We start from the raw sequence: 17,863 nt of genomic DNA, 5'->3' as shown, positions 1-17,863 counted from the left end.
TTCAATTCTTTGGGGTATATATCCAGAAGAGGAATTGCTGGGTCATATGATAATTCTATTTTTAACTTTTTGAGGAACTACCATACTGTTTTCCATAGCATCTGGACCATTTTACATTCCCACCAATAGTGCAGAAAGGTTTCAGTTTCTCTACATCCTCACCAACACTTGTTTTCTGTTTATTTGTTTGTTTTTGAGAATAGCCATCCTACTGGGTATAGCATGGTACACCATAATAGTTTTGATTTGCATTTCCCTAATTACTAGCAATTTTGAACATCTTTTCATGTGCTTGTTGGCCATTTGTGTATCTTCTTTGGAGAAATGTCTAGTCATTTGTCCATTTTTGAATTGGTTTTGTTTTTTGTTTTTGTTTTATTGAGTTTCAGGAATTCTCTCTATATTCTGGATATTAATCCATTATCAGATACATCATTTGCAAATATATTCTGTGTGTTGTCTTGTTACTCTGTTGAATATGCCATCTCACTGTCTGCCCTCTATTGTTTCCGGTGAGAAGTCAGCTGTTATTCTTATCTGGGTTCTGTGTATGAGGAGTTGTTTTTTCTTTGCTAATTTCAAGATTTTCTTTCTTTCTCTTTCGACATTTTACTATGCTATGTCTAAATGTGGATCTCTTTGTGTTTATTCTACTTAGAGTTAGTTGAGTTTCTTGGATATGTAGATTAATGTTTTTCATCAAATTGCAGAATTTTCAGCCGTTATTTCTTCAAATAATTTTTTCTGCTCTGCTTTCTCTCTCCTCTCCTTCTGGTAGTCCCATTATGCATATGTTGATATGCTTAATGGTATCCCATATTTCTCTGAAGTTCTGTTCATATTTCTTCATTCTCCTTTCTCTGTGTTCTTATATGTATTTATGTATCTATCTTCAGATTTGCTGATTCTTTCTTCTACTAGTTCAGTTGTACTATTGAGTGCCTCTAGTGAATTTTTCTTTCCTGTTCTTGCACTTTTCAAGTTTAGAAAATCCATTATGTTCTTTTTTAAAAAAATAATTTATATCTCTTTATTATCTTATGAGACATTGTCATCATACCTTCTTTTGCGTTTTTTTTTTTTTTTCAACGTTTATTTATTTTTGGGACAGAGAGAGACAGAGCATGAACGGGGGAGGGGCAGAGAGAGAGGGAGACACAGAATCGGAAACAGGCTCCAGGCTCTGAGCCATCAGCCCAGAGCCCGACGCGGGGCTCGAACTCACAGACCGCGAGATCGTGACCTGGCTGAAGTCGGACGCTCAACCGACTGCGCCACCCAGGCGCCCCCCTTCTTTTGCTTTCTTAAGCATGGTTTCCTGGGGCACCTGGGTGGCTCAGCCAGTTAAACGTCCAACTAAAGTTCAGGTCATGATCTCACTGTTTGTGGGTTAGAGCCCTGTGTCAGGCTCTGACAGCTCAGAGTCTGGACCCTGCTTCAGATTCTGTGTCTCTCTCTCTCTCTCTGCCCCTCCTCTGCTCATGGTCTGTTTCTCTCTGTCTCTCAAAAATAAATAAACATTTATATATATATATGTATATATATATATATATATATATATATATATATATACACACACATATATATATATATACACACACACACACATATATGTGTGTATATATATGTATATTTTTTTTTCTTTTTTTTTAAAGCATAGTTTCCTTTAGTTCTTTGAATATACTTACAATAGCTGCTGTGAAGTCTTTGTCTGCTAAGTTGGATATCTGGACCCTCTCACAGGGAGTTTCTATTGACTATTTTTTTCCTCTTGTGTATGGGTCACAGCACACTTTCTTGTTTCATTGCATGTCTCATAATTTTTTTGTTGTTGTTGAAAACTGGATATTTTATTTTAAGTGAGCTCTAGCCCCAAGGTGGGGCTTGAACTCATGACCCTGAAATCAAGAGTCACATGCTCTACCAACTGATCCAACCAAGTGTCCTGAAAAATGGACATTTTAGATAATATATTGTAGCAACTCTGGATACTGATCCCTTCAACTTTATTGTTTATTTTCGAGCTAATGAGCTTACCATTGTAGTTTGCTTTTTTTATTTCTTTAGTGACTTAGCTAGATTGTTTTAGTGAAGTCTATTTCCCTGCAATGCGGAAACTCTGTTGTTTGTCTTCAGATCTGTGGAACTCTCCACTGAGCTTTGGCCTATAAGCACCATGTTCTAAACACCTTGAACTTGTTGTATGAGGAAACAAAGTCACAAAGGCTTGTCCCTTCCCTCATTGAATGTTTTGATTTATGAAAGAAAAGGGAATGGGACACTTGGAATTTCCAGCTCTTACTGCCTGGTTATAATCTACCATTCCAAGCCAGAATTATATCTCATCCTCCACAGGCACTATTGTTTCTGGTTATTTATTTATTTATTTATTATTATTTAAAATTTTTTAAATGTTTAATTAATTAATTAATTTTTAATGTTTATTTATTTTTGAGAGAGAGAGAGAGAGAGAGAGAGGCACAGAGTGTGAGCAGGGGAGGGGCAGAGAGAGAGGGAGACACAGAATTCCAAGCAGGCACCAGGCTCTGAGCTGTCAGCACAGAGCTCTAACTGGGGCTTGAACCCACAGACTATGAGATCATGACCTAAGCCGAAGTCAGATGCTTAACTGACTGAGCCACACAGGCACCCCTATTTTACATTTTTTAATATTTATTTATTTTTGAGAGAGAGCACAGGTGGGGAGGGCAGAGAGAGGGGGGGACAGAGGATCCCAAGTGGGCACTGTGCTGACAACAGAGAGCCTGATGCAGGGCTCAAACCTGCAAACCGTGAGATCACAACCGGAGCTAAAGTCGGATGCTTAACCGACTGAGCCACCCAGGCGCCCCTTGTTTCTGGTTATTTAAAATGAAGTTGATTCCTAGACAATTTGTCTCACAATTATGCCCAACTATCTTTGGAACTAAGTTTGCCTCCAGTGGAATCTTTCCAAAAGCCTGTGGCCCTGACTTAATTTTTACTGACTTCTTAATAAGCACTGCCACAAACGATTTGAATACTTTGGAAATCAAGATTAATAAGTCCCATCAGTCATTAAGATGGTTAAAATCTGTTTCCCTCCAGAGATTAGGTTTAACAAGTTTACCCACAGGACAAGGACTCTGGCCAAAAAACCCAATTGCTCTGAATTGAGAGCGACTGACCGAACCAAGATCAGCCTAGTTGTCTTTATCCTCCCCGGTAGGCAGAGGCTTTGCAGTACAATGAAGTTGTTTACAACTTTGAGGGCCAATAGACAATTACTGCTTAATGGTTTTGAAAAGAGATATCATGACAGTTACACAAGATTATGAATGTAATTAATGCCACCAAACTGTACATTTAAAAATGGTCAAAATGCTAAACTTCATGCTATGTATATTTTACCACCAAAAAAAAAAAAAAAAAAAAAAAAAAAAGCCACCTGGGGCCCCAGTGTTGCTGGTTCTCTGTCCCGAATGTTCTTCCAATTGCTTAATAATAGCATTGAATCTGAGGCTTTGCCAGCACCTGAGTTTCCCAAAGAGCTCCAAAGGTTGCTTAAGTATCGCTGCCATCAGCATGGCAAAGAGAAAAAAAATTAACTTCCCATATTTTGTGCCTTTTTTTCCAGAGATTTGGAAATAATATGAAGCTACTTAGAATCCAGGGATGGAGAAGGGCTTAAGATGGGTGTATGTACATTTGGCATTAGCCTGAGTTGGCATCCACTTCCTTGTGCCCTCATTAAGTGGTACCTGAAATAACTAGCAGGATCATTAAGTGGCTTACCCTAATCCTTCTAAATTGTTAGACTTAATCTAGAATTATGACGATACAACTCCAATTAACTGGCAATAGTTTTTGAACATCCTTTTCTATTGACTATGTCTTTTTCCTGTTTATCTGTTAGCCTGCCACAGCCTTGTGACCCAAGGCTTGGAATGGATCAGGCCTCCTACTCACTCCCTCCTGCGCACACCACATCTCCATGGTAACAGCTTGTCGGGCCCTGCTTGGTGCAGGTTCTGAAGACCTCTCATCTGCAGTCTCAGTCCTGCACAGATTCAGTCTTAATAAGCCAGGCTTCTAAGTAGGAGCTTGTGTTAGGAGCACCATCTCTCTAACTGGTAGGGTCTGAAATTGTCCTTAAGCCTCCTTTGGGGTACACCTGAGGAGTCCCCAGTGCCACTGAGTTGCCCTGACCTTCCACCACTGCTACTCAGGCCAGTGGCAGGGTTTCTGCTTCAACCTGAACTCATCGCCTCCTTCCAGCAAGTTCTCCTCCTGTCATCTTCCTCCATTCATGAAGCTGAGAGACATTCAGAGCATTTCAGGCCCTACCTGTGACTGATCCCCAATGTCAGTTGGCACTATTGCTTTGTATCTTTCCAACTCCTCTTTCTCTGCATTCCTCTTACCTTTACAATGGTTCAGGCCCACGTTGTTTCCTTCTTCAATTACTGCAAGACCCTCCAACCCGGTCCTCCTACTTCCATGTTTGCTTTCCTTGCATCCAATTGCCACATTCCAACCAATGAGAAAACTTCCTAAAAAAGCAGACCTGACACGTCCTTCCCCCACAGAGAGTCAGCATTTCCCATTGCCCTCAGGGTGGATTTCAGACTTACTTGTATGACACACAGGATTACACCTTTATAATGTGGCTCCTGCTCACCTCTCCAGGATCATCTCTTGCCCCCTCCCCTGCATTATTCTTACCTCAGCCACACCAAAACACTTTAGTCCTCCAATGACCCACTGTTCTCTCTTGCCTTTGTGATTTCACTGCTGTCTCCCCCATCTGGGGTGTCCTTCCTCCTTCCTTCTGTATGAGCCTTTCGTACATTGTTGGGAAAGTTTTCCCAGCTCTCAAATCTTAAGTGCCTGTTCTAAGTTCTCCTAGAGCTCCTGTGTTTATTCCCCTTCTGCCATTCTGCTGAACTGTCAACTCCACAAGGGTAGAGTGTGCCAACCTCTAGCTCAGTGCCTACAATATTCATTCAAATGTCTGTTGTGTAAGTGAAAGAACGAAGAATAAGCCTTTGGAATAAAAATATCACCACGTGCTGATTATAAGTACATCCTTTTCCAGAGTCTTCTGTTGTTGGGCACCATTCATCCACCAGATGGGACCAGATAGGAATTTGCTACACCACCAGGACGTTGCAATTTGGACTGCTGGCCACTGTCCTTAGGGACACTTCTACAAATGGGTCAGTTGCCCCAGCTCAGCTCTGGCTAGTCCTGGTTGCCTCCTTTTTGTTGGTCACTAGGGAGCTCCCTGCTGGCCTCGTGGCTGAACCTGTATGGCTTCTGTCAGCAGCTGGAGAGCCGTTCCTAGTGAGTCAACCCTCCTTTCATTGCCCAGGGAAGATTCCTTTTTCCCTGGTTATGCAATGTCACCCAGGCTGTGTTTTCCTTAGTGGAATCCAAGATTTGGAATCATGGTAAGAGGAGAAAGAGGCAGATAATCTCAGGAACAGATATGCTCTGTCATGTTTCTCAGGAGAATTTGGTGGGAAGGGAGGGTAGGGGCCAGGGCAGGATGAGGAAATTGGTAAGGGACCTGTGTTCATAGATAAAGGAGGAGTTGAATGGATATGGATATGGATACTCTTCCCCAGAGAGTTCAATGGGTTATCTGGGGAAGAAGCCAGAAAAAGAGAGACCTCTCACCAGATCTGGGTGCCCACCCATGTGGGTACATAGTATTAAAGAGCATTCAGTCCTCAGCGGTGTTCCATTCACTTATTCCTAAATCAACACATTCTCTCATATTCCAGAAATTAGCAACCAGCCAACTTTTTGCCGTGGACCTGGATAAGATGCAAAAATAATGGATTTTGTCTCAAACTGAGTTCCCTTGCTACCAGGCTTACAGAGATAGGGAGGAATAAGGACTTTGGGAAGAGGAGGTAGCAAAGCAAAGGCACAATTTCATTTTCTCCTCTGCAGTAAGAAAGCAAAAGATCCATTAGATGAGAAAATGTATGTGAAAGCACTTAGCACAGTGCTTGGCAAATAGATGGGATTCAATAATATTGACTTTTTTTGTTTTATCTGTGCTCAGTGTAGGGACCCATAAGGCAGTCTAGTGTGTAGGAAAAATAACCAGGGAGCCATTTGGAGTAAGGAAGTGTTCTCTACCTGGATGATAGTTAAAATTTTGCTGTTAGATGGGAATGCAAGCTGGTGCAGCCACTCTGGAAAACAGCACGGAGGTTCCTCAAAAAACTAAAAATGGAACTACCCTCCGACCCAGCAATTGCACTACTAGGCATTTATCCACGGGATACAAGTGTGCTGTTTCGAAGGGACACATGCACCCCCATGTTTATAGCAGCACTATCAACAATAGCCAAAGTATGGAAAGAGCCCAAATGTCCACCGATGGATGAATGGATAAAGAAGAAGTGGTATATATATACAATGGAGTATTACTTAGCAATCAAAAAGAAGGAAATCTTGCCATTTTGCAACTACGTGGATAGAACTGGAGGGGATTATGCTAAGTGAAATTGGTCAGAGAAAAACAAAAATCATTGACTTCATTCATAAGAGGACTTTAAGACACAGAACAGTTGAACACAATGGAAGGGAAGCAAAAATAACATAAAACCAGGGAAGGGGACAAAACAGAAGAGACTCATAAGTATGGAGAACAAACTGAGGGTTACTGGAGGGGTTGTGGGAGGGGGGATGGGCTAAATGGCTAAAGAGCACTAAGGAATCTACTCCTGAAATCATTTTTGCACTATATGCTAACTAATTTGGATGTAAATTTAAAAAAATAAAAAATAAAACAAGTTAAAAAATTTTGCCATTAGAGTTTCTTTCCTTTGACTCTATTAAAAAGCAAATACCAATTGGAGATAAAATACATTGTTTTTAAACATTTCATTTTTACTATTGATGGTTGATTTTATATATAATAAGTATATATGTATATAAAGTATAATGTATATGTATAATAAGTATATATGTATACATATATAAATATATGTATATATTATATACATATTTCTTTTTTACAGCCAGTAGTGGAGAGAACATAAATGTCATAGATGAGGAATAAGTACAAATTTTCTATTTCTCAAAGCTAGACAAAAACCTACCAGTCTGAACTGGAAAACTATTACTCTTATCGCTTCTGCTGTTTAAATTTTTTTAAAAAAGTTTATTTACTTTTGAGAGAGAGAGATTGAGTGGGGGGGGGGGGCAGAGAGAGAGGGAGACATAATCTGAAGCAAGCTCCAGGCTCTGCTCTGTCAGCACAGAGCCCGATGTGGGGCTTGAACTCACGAACTGTGAGATCATGTCCTGAGCCGAAGTCAGACACTTAACCAACTGAGCCACCCAGGCGCCCCTATAACTTCTACTATTTAAATAAATAACTTTAGGGGCAAGTAGCTGGCTCAGTCAGTAGAGCATGTGATTCTTGATCTTGGGTCATGAGTTTGAGCCCCACATTGGGCATGGAGCCTACTTCAAAAAGTAAAATAAAATCTTTAAATAAATTTAACATTTATAAGTTTCTTATAGAGAGGAGACGGTAATGTAGAAACCAAGGAACAACCAGGTTATTTGCATTAATACTGAGGCACTTTCTTAATCGGACATGTGCGGTATGGCAGAAGGTCTTATCTATTGACAACTTAGAAAGTGATAGCTGAGGCCAAAGGAAAACAGAAATCACTACCACTTTTATGCATTTAAAGTGCTTAATAGGCAGCTTCTAATTCTACTTCATGTATTTTAATACTACCCAAACCTAGAACAGCACACATAGTACTTGTAAGTGCTCAGTAAATGTTTAAAACCAAACTAAAAACCAAAATAAAACAAAACCAAACTGGTATTTGTTGACACATGTCAGCTATGTCCCACACTAGGTTCAATAAAACTATCAAGTTCATGCAAGCCCTGAAAACAAAGTGCCCACATTCTGTATTTGTGGGGACTATCCCACATGTACTTTCTTTTTACTCTCAACAGTTTCCTGAGATATGTATTAATACTAGCCTAGAGTTCAAGATTCCTAATTCCAAAATTAATAGACAAAAGTAAAAGACTAAGAAAACAAAATAAAAACAGAAAAACAAGCAACTTTTTTTTGGGGGGGGGGAGAGATTCCCCTTTATTTTAATAAAGAACAATTACAAGTCAATAATTAAAAGACAGAAAAATTGACAAAGGATCCAAACAAACAAATCCTAAAAGGAGATCTCTGTAACAATCAAAGAAAGGCTCTGCCTAAAATCTGAGTTCAGAGCTGTCTGCTAAATGGCCTGGACCAGACCTCATAGCCAAGGCTGAAGATAAATGGGCCTTTTTCCATGCCCTAATCCCAAATCTAATCTTGCAACTTTAACACCCTCCACCGGGAGTGAAGACATCAGAAAGCCAAGAGCCCTGGAAAGAATAGGTCAGCACTGTCCGGGCTTCATGGATAAACACAGCTGCAGAGGAGGAATGCACAGGGCAGCCTTCCAGAGCCTGTGGACCCCCTGATATTTCTTGCAGAGGGAATCAAGCTTTGTCTGGCCTGTGCAGAGCCTCTAGAGTCTAGCTACTCAAAGTATGGTTCGTGAGCATCTTCAAGAAGCTTACAGAAATGCAGAGACTCTAGAGTCTAGCTACTCAAAGTATGGTTCGTGACCATCTTCAAGAAGCTTACAGAAATGCAGAGCCTCTAGAGTCTAGCTACTCAAAGTATGGTTCGTGAGCATCTTCAAGAAGCTTACAGAAATGCAGAGCCTTTAGCGCCCAGTCCAGGCTTCTTGAACCAGAACCTGCATTTTAGTAAGCTTCCCAGGTGATGTTGATGTGCATGCACAGTGGAGCTTGAGAAACACTGCCCTTGGGGACCTGGCTCAGGGTTTCCTCATTGTAGGTGCTCAGTAAATGTCTGCTGATTGAATGAAAGACTGGACAGGGTATCTCTGGGGTCCCCTTCTAAAGTAAATCATCTGACTTACTGAAAACTCGTCACTCTTCATGCTGAGTAAAGCATTAACCATTTTACAAAGGGCTTTAAGTAAGATTAATGAATTAATAACAGTATTTGGGTATTGACATTTTCTACAGTGAATTTAGAGTTTCTTATTAATAATACCATTTCACTAGGCTTCTTTATATGCCCAGGAGGCACCAACGAGGCACAAATCTTTCTCTATTGCCCTTTCTGGAATTACTGAGAATGTAAAATCAAATGAGTAAAAACGAGAATAACAAATCTGAAAATGCTGGAGAAAAGGGTGCCCACCAATGCAGGACATCGCTGTTTTACTTGACTTTCAGAGAATGTAGTCCATAAGCTTTCACCTTGTACCACATGGGTCTCTGTATGTGGAGGGGGTGATGGCGAAGAGGGAAAGAAGAGAAAGAAGAGACCAAGGATTAAGGACCCCTGTGCTGTCCTATGAGCAGAATCACCAAATCTGGCCATTAAGGTGCTTCTGAAGCACCTGTTCACCATTATCATTGTCATTACCATCACCATCACTTTTAATTCTACTTGCTGTCTGCCCATGTCTTTACTGAGAAGACCGCCTTAGTAGTGACCCAGACCTTAATGTCAAGGTTGGTCATCGACCTTAGGCTGCCAGGAAACCAGTTAAAAGAAGGAGACAAGAGGGATCCATGGGATGGAGAAGCATTCTGAGTTCCGCTAATGAGTGAGGTGACTCACGTCTGACTCAGACAAGCGAAGCCGAGCCTGGGAGATGGGAGGCGGTGCAGGGCAGACCTCAAAGGAGCTCTGTTGAAATGTTCAAATGGGAGCTGGGCTGCCAGGGACGTGGTGTTATTTAGAGAACTGCCTGTAGCTCTGGCATTGGAAGGAAGAGTGGATCCTGAAAACAGAAGGAGAAAATTGCACCTGAAGCCAGAAACCAAGTTGTGAATCTTCTGTGCTTTGACAAACATGTAAAATCTCTAGTGACACTGACCTGCTCTTTGGGAAATCTCAGAATATGAACTCAATAGGAATTCATTGTCATCAGGTCCCTGGGGAGTGGAGGTAAATCATGTGTCACCCTCTGTTTTTCTAATGCTCTCAATTAGAAAAATAAGCCTCCTTTGACTTTATTATTATTATTATTATTATTTGTAATGTTTTCATTCATTTTTGAGAGACAGAGCAACAGACTCTGAAGCAGGCTGCAGCCTCTGGCTGTCAGCACAGAGTGCGACGCGGGGCTTGAACCCGCGAACCATCAGATCATGACCTGAGACAAAGTTGGACGCTTAACCAACTGAGCCACCCAGGCACCCCCACTTTCTTTAGTATTTTACTTTTGGAGAACATTGTGATGCAACCTGTGCTCATGGGTAGATTTTTTAAAAATCTGAACATGTGACTAAGGCACCTTCTCTCTTATTAATGTCTAATTGAGGTTCTGAGTATGAAGATCCTAAGGTCATATATTATTATGAAGGTTGGTAACTGCACTGTCCTATGTGGATTGTACTGAAATGATATGCACACAAGTGACACAGGATCTGTATGTAGATCCCCTGAAAAGCATGCATTTGTGAGATGGCTGGCTGTAGGTATGACCATCTGGGTGACACAGTTTGTCTCCATGTGCTAAGTAACCCACACAGATATTAACCCTACAACCTCAGCCTCATTAAGATGATGCATACCAAATAAGCTCTCTAAAAATAATTTTGGTTATTTGCATATTTATATGTGATTTGATGACTATGGTCACAAATGCACTTCACCAGAATGGCACCAAGGCAGTGGAAGAGACAGGGGTTCTTTGGCATTTTGCCCACCTGTGAACTTTCAAGGAGATGAAAATTAAATTGCTCCAAAAGCAAAAGTATTTCAACTTTGCCTGCCCCCAGCAGATGGCAACAACAATTGGGACACCATTGTTTTAGCATTGGTCAACTAGTTTTCTGTCATCAGCAGGTTTGCTCTATTTAATTTGGGGTGCTTGGCAACATTATTAACCTCAGTATGTCTAATAATCACAAAAGCAATGAGAACGTTGAATGTGCTATTGAGGAGAGGTTTAGGATTTTGAAGAAAATAAAAGATAGTCACAAATTGAATGTGGTAAGAAAAATCACCAGTGTTGCATGTGGGTAAGAGATGGATCATTAGTTAACAGAGGTGATTCAGAAAGACAAAGAGATTAAAAACGTGAAAAAAAACCTGGCAGGGTCTATGCAATGAACAGTAATCAGTGAGAAATGAGGAAAGGTAACTCAAGAAATGGAAGTAATCTGGAGTGTGAGATTAGAGAACTGACATCAACTTTAGTGCCTATACAGTTGACTATTGAACAATGCAGGGTTAAGGGTGCAGCCCCCCCACACACACGCTAAAAAAATCTGTGTATAACTTTGACTTCCCCAAAACGTAACTACTAATAGCCTACTGTTGACTGGAAGCCTTACTGATAACATATGCAGTCAATTAACACATATTTTGTATGTTTTACATATTATATACTGTATTCTTACAAATAAAATAAGCTAAAGAAAGGAAAATGTTATTAAGAAAATCAGAAGGGGAGGGGCGCCTGAGTGGCTCAGTCAGTTAAGCATCCGACTCTTTTTTTCTTTAATTTTTTTTTTTCCAACGTTTATTTATTTTTGGGACAGAGAGAGACAGAGCATGAACGGGGGAGGGGCAGAGAGAGAGGGAGACACAGAATCGGAAACAGGCTCCAGGCTCTGAGCCATCAGCCCAGAGCCCGACGCGGGGCTCGAACTCACGGACCGCGAGATCGTGACCTGGCTGAAGTCGGACGCTTAACCGACTGCGCCACCCAGGCGCCCCTCTTTAATTTTTTTAATGTTTATTTTTGAGACAGAGGGAGACAGAGCATGAATGGGGGAGGGTCACAGAGAGGGAGACACAGAATCAGAAGCAGGCTCCAGGCTCCAAGCTCCAAGCTATCAGCACAGAGTCCGACGAGGGGCTTGAACTCACGGACTGTGAGATCATGACCTGAGCTGAAGTCAGATGCTTAACCGACTGAGCCACCCAGGCGCCCCAAGCATCTGACTCTTGAGTTTGGTTCAGGTCATGATCTCACAGTTCATGAGTTCAAGCCTTACACTGGACTCTGCACTGAAGCCTGCTTGGGATTCTCTCTCTCCCTCTCCCTCTGCTCCCCCTCCCCGCCCCCGCTTGTGTGCATGCTCTCTCTCTCTCTCTCTCTCTCAAAAAAAAAAAAAAAAGAAAGAAAGAAAGAAAAAGAAAATCATAAGAGAAAATACATTTACAGTACTATATTATATTTATCAAAAAAATCTGCTTTATGTAAGTGGTTCAAAGCCATTATTTAAGGGTCAACTATAATCCAAATATTAATTCAGGTAAGGCCTGAAAATATGTACAACACTTTTTAAAAAATTAATTAATTTATTTTGAGGCTCTGTGCTGTCAGCCTGATGCAGGGCTTGATCCTATGAACCAAGAGATCATAACATGAGCCAAAATCGAGCCAGATGCATACCAAACTGAGCCACCTTGGTGCACCTGTCATAAGCATTTAAAAGCCAGGTGTTGTAAAAGTCCTCATTCTGAAACCTTTGCTGAACACCAGTAATAGTTCCATAGATTCAATATCTGTTAGATCAACACAACATTAAACTCCCTGTGGAAGCTGCTGAAGAGTTCTTTATCGTACTTGGTGCAGCCTACCAAGGGCTGCCTTGACCATTTCTCAATGTATATGAACTGGTCTGTTTTGGATAAAGAAGCCCAGTAGAATGGATATCAGCGAGGAGAGGAGAATGCTACCTAGGTTTGAAGCTTTGAAGGACCATGGAACTCCCTTTTGGTGGAAATGTGTCTTTCTAAGTTTAAGTCACTCTTAGCCATTGTTGTCTTACTAATGGTCTTTCACAATTCACTTGTTTGTAAGGTGCAAAAAAATGTGTGTATATGTGTCTCTGTATTTTTTTCTCAATCATGCTTTTTTATTTCACATGGGGTTGTAGGATTTTCCTTTAGCCTTTAGTTAATTCTTTAATATGATTTCCTATGGCAGCTTGGTATTCCATTTCCTTATTATGTCATTTGATCCACCCTTTGCTGAACTAATAAGAATGCTGATATTTATATAACTTGGCATAAATTATTATGCTTTTCTGAACACTTCACTGGGATAAATTAGCAGAATAAAGTTACTGGCTCATAATGTTATGAACATCTTTAGAGTTTTAATATATTTCCAAATTTGCCTTCAGAAAGGTTTGGCCATCTGATAACTCTTCCAGAAATTTATCAGTGTTCCTCTTTCCATGTACTTTTGTCAGTACTAGATACTATTTTATCTCCACTCATTTTTGAGCGTATTTTAAAATGTTTTATTTATTTGGTTGTTATCAAGACCTCTTTCTATGATTTTAATGCATGTCTTTTGTGAATTTTTCCATCGAAATATTTGCCTTTTAATTATTGACTTGTAATAGGTCTTTGTATATTAAGGAAGCATACCTCTCCCCTCAATTTTTTATTAGTCTTTTAACTTTATTTATAATGGCCACCTTTGTTTTTCATCTCTAAAGATAATACCAGTCACAATTAATTCACATGGCCAATGAGGAGACCAAATATGAAATTATTTGTGAAAATGCTATAAAACATAAAGGATTTTTATCATATACTTCTAGGGTTGATGCTACCCAGAAATTGAGATTATTTATTGGCCTACAAGTCTAAAATGAATTTGTAGGTAATTAAACTTCTATTCTCAGCTCTGACAGTACCTTACAAAACAAGAAATTAATTTAAATCTTTTGTACCATAGTTATTAAGAATGTTATAAAAAATAAACAGTGATGTCAGATATAAAAGTGCTCTGAGACTTTTCGATGGTTCTACATAAAACCAAGTTGTTGCATTATTATTCTTTTACTTTCTTTTCAAAAATCTAATTAATCCAGTATAGGTGCATTATAACAGGAAAGGCACTATATTGATCACTACTGTTACTTTAGGCTCATCAGTTATGCCCTGCTCACCTTCCCAGATAGTCCTTTCCTCAAGCCTTTCTTTACTTGAAAACAAAAAGAGATCCATCAGTGAAAAACTCTTCTCCAATAAAAAGAAATGGTTTCTTTCTTTCTTTCTTTCTTTCTTTCTTTCTTTCTTTCTTTCTTCCTAAGCAGGCTCCATGCCCAATGTGGGGCTGGAACTCACAACTCTGAGATTAAGTCACATGCTCCACTGACTGAGCCAGACAGGTGCCCAGAAGTGTTTTTCTTAATTGCATAGTTTTATAATTAACTAAATAATATTAGTAACAATATTTATTATTATTATTATTATTATTAATATTATTTTAGTAACAATATTTAAAGGCATGCGTGGACAAGTCTTGCTCCCAGTGATAAATCCATCCTCCCTTTGGCCCCACCCTACTCCCTATGGCTTCTTTGTATTCTTCCAGTGTTTCTTCATATGTATGCAAACAAGTACAAATAAATATTATCACTATAATTCCTCTTTTCATTCACAAAAGTAGAATACTATATACATTGTTCTCTACTTTGCTTTTTTAAACTAAACAATATATCTTCAACAGAAGACCTTCAATAGGAAGATATTTAATGTAAACAAGAGACATGATGACATTGGCATTAAACAAGAAAGTTTTAAAATTCCTGTGTCAGTTCTGTCACCGTAATTATAGAAGCTTAGAGCTGGATACTGTGGTAAAAGCTTTGCTGGGTCAGTCATCAAACCTGTTCCTCTTTTTCTTCAGCACAGGACTGCATTTGAAGTTTCCCTTGCTGTTGGGTGTGACCATATGACTGGATAGAAAAAATGTGAGCAGAGCTTCTGTGCACCACTTCTAGGTCCAGCCTATAAGGATCTCTCCGCTCAATCCTCTATGTTCTTTCCCTGTCAGCAGGATGTCAACACCTACAGTAACCTCATAAGCCACATGCTGAAGACGGCAGAATTACAAGATGGAAGGGCCTGGTTCCTTGAACAACACTTGGAAGAGAGCCACCCACCATGAGCACCCATTTTGGATGTTTTATGAGTGAGAAATAAATTTCCTATCATGTTAATAGTGCAGTAAATATGGGGCACCTGGGTGGCTCAGTTGGTTAAGTGTCCAACTTCAGTTCAGGTCATGATCTTGTGGTTTGTGAGTTCAAGCCCTGCACTGGGCTCTGTGCTGATGGCTCAGAGCCTGGATCCTGCTTCACATTCTGTGTCTCCCTCTCTCTCTGCTCCTCCCCCACTCACACTCTGTCTGTCTGTCTCTCAAACATAAATAAAACACTTTTTAAAAACTTAAAATACTGCAGCAAATATTATCTTAATTAGCTTAGATAACAACCTCAAATCTCCTCTAGTCCAATGACTGGCATATGGCAGTTGCTCAATAAATGTGTCTGGATAAATGAGTGAATATTTAAACACCTCTGGAGATAAAGAATTAATTCACTGCCCTATCGGTCCATTTAATACATTTCAATCAGCTGGAATTATTGGAAAATTACTTATATGGTGCTAAAACCCATTACCTTTAACTTGTACTCAAGACTGCCCTTCCCAGTCATTCAAAATTAAGTCTGAACTCTTTTCAAGGCAGCCCTTCAATTATTTTATACTTCCTCTCATTCCCTCGGTGACAAACCTCTGGTCTCCAAGCTACATAGCCTAATGTTTTTAATTGTTCTTATTATGTTATAGTTACTAAAACTCTTATCACCATCTTTACCCCCTTCTGGGCACTTTTGGGTTTGTCATTGTTTCCCATTCAATGGGTACTCAGAACAGAATGTCATACTCTTGGCAGACACTGACCAGCCCTGGAGGGTACCAGTTGCCTTTCCTAGTCAGGACTCCATACTTCAATTAAAACAGCTTAATATTTTAACAGTCTTAGAGGTGGTCGTATCACCTGTTGACTCATTTTGAGCTTGGTCAACCTTCCTACTTCTCTCTCCTCTGCACCCCGCATACACCATAATTTATTTATTTATTTTTTTTATTATTATTTTTTTTAGTGTTTATTTATTATTGACAGAGAGAGAGACAGAGCATGAGCGGGAGAGGAGCAGAGAGAGAGGGAGACACAGAATCCAAAGCACAGAGCCTGATGCGGGGCTCGAACACATGGACAGCAAGATCATGACCTGAGCCGAAGTGGGACACTCAACCGACTGAGCCACCCAGGTGCCCCTACACCATAATTTATTATATGACCTTAGACAAATCATTTCACTTCTTCTCTAGGACTAATTTCTCATGAGAAAAGTGAGGTGGTTGGAGCAGATCATTTTTGAGTTATTTATCCCCCTGCCCATCTTAATATTCTCTGGGTCTAAAATAGGAAGTTCTGAGAGCTCACATAGTATGTACCTTTTTTTAAAATTGTTTTTAGTGTTTATTTATTTTTGGGAGAGACAGAGATAGAGTGATAGTGGGGGAGGGGCAGAGAGAGAGGGAGACAGAGACTCCAAAGCAGGCTCCAGTCTCTGAGCTGTCAGCACAGAGCCCAATGCAGGGCTCGAACTCACGCACTGTGAGATCATGACCTGAGTTGAAGTTGGATGCTTAACCAACTGAGCCACCTGGGCGCCCCTGTATGTACCTTTTTATGTAGAATCCTTCACCTATAGCAGCATGAAAGTATAAATTTGCCTGGAAACATTAAACTCATCGAACAACATGAAACCGTACAGGTAATTTTTCTCAGCTTCCATTCACAGATATGTGGACAACATGTGGGAAGTTGTATCTATACAACTAAGGCCAAGGACCTATGCCAAACTATAGTAGTCAAGGAGGGAAAAAAAAAAAAAACACAGGCAAAAAAAAAAAAAAGAAGAAGAAGAAAATAAAACAAGCAGTGAGAGCATGAGGGGAATCAGGGTGTGGTTTTCTCTGAAGGACTACTCCATCCATCACTTTGTTAACCCAAGGGACAATGACCATGAAAAAGAGGATACACATTTCACTCAGCAGAAAGCCTGGTTTGATATTTTGTCAATTTCCTCATCTCATTTCACACATCATCCAAACGTGCCAAAACCCAAAACAAAACAAAACAAAAAACCACTCAACCACTCAATGGGCAAATAAATGTATGTGCTATGGGCGGAAATCAAACCATGTCTCCATAACCCTTGCCCTTGGTTAGTTTCTTATAAAGCAGACATCTTCCATGAGTTTAGTTGATTAATTCCTCCTGGTATTTCTGCATGACTGTCCTCCATCCATGCCACAGAGGCTGGATCCACTTTCCAGGCTAGACTGAGATTCTACGCATTATTATTTGACCTCTTTTGAAAAACTCATTGCCAGCTTTATAACCCGATCTGGGCACACCCCCCATTGGGGCCTGCATTTCCTGTGGATGATGCGTTGGTTTCCTAGGTGACAGTGGGAAGGAATAGACCTGTTAGCTTGTGGCTTCTGACTCACTCTCTGCAATGGACGTCACAGAATCGTGGCTGAACAAGTGGATGCTGAGAAAAACATGTGCTCCAGGGAGCAGCGGGGCACTAATGGTTAAAACCATCCCATTGTACCAGCTCTCTCTCCCACTAAGCAAGCCAACAGACTGACATGATATCAGATCTGAAAAAAAAAAAAGCAACAGATTTGGAACCTCTCTGAACTCCCAGTCGTATAGAAGTGCACAGTGGAGTCCTAGTTACAACACCAATATTTTGTTCCTTTCCTTGTTTAGAATTTCCTTTTTTTTCTGGAGTGTGAAAGTACCAGGATTCTCTAATGAAATGTCAGATGGAGGCTGAAGAGCAGGAAGTAGAGACAAGCCAAAAACTCACCGAAAGCCTGTTTACTAAGATGACAGCTCTTTTTTTTTAATTTATTTTTGAGGGGGGGGGGAGAGAGACGGAGCATGAGCGGGGTAGGGGC

The 17,863-nt window shown here is 40.3% G+C and overlaps 1 protein-coding gene and 1 long non-coding RNA gene across 2 annotated transcripts in view; one reads left to right on the top strand and one right to left on the bottom strand.

Moving 5' to 3' along the window:
• LOC123606881 overlaps positions 1-15,121 on the top strand; it is an 82,827-nt gene extending 67,706 nt beyond the window's left edge. Inside the window, exon 5 of the long non-coding RNA XR_006716536.1 lies at positions 14,724-15,121. This is a non-coding gene — a long non-coding RNA (uncharacterized LOC123606881). The remainder of the gene's footprint in view (positions 1-14,723) is intronic.
• MKLN1 (muskelin 1) overlaps positions 1-17,863 on the bottom strand; it is a 376,956-nt gene that overhangs the window by 260,028 nt on the left and 99,065 nt on the right. The gene's annotated exons all lie outside the window — the stretch shown is intronic.

This window comes from Leopardus geoffroyi, chromosome A2 (genome assembly GCF_018350155.1).
Source record: "Leopardus geoffroyi isolate Oge1 chromosome A2, O.geoffroyi_Oge1_pat1.0, whole genome shotgun sequence".
Taxonomy (NCBI): domain Eukaryota; kingdom Metazoa; phylum Chordata; class Mammalia; order Carnivora; family Felidae; genus Leopardus; species Leopardus geoffroyi.
Note: the sequence above shows the minus strand (reverse complement) of the source record. Positions and strands in the feature narration are given on the sequence as shown.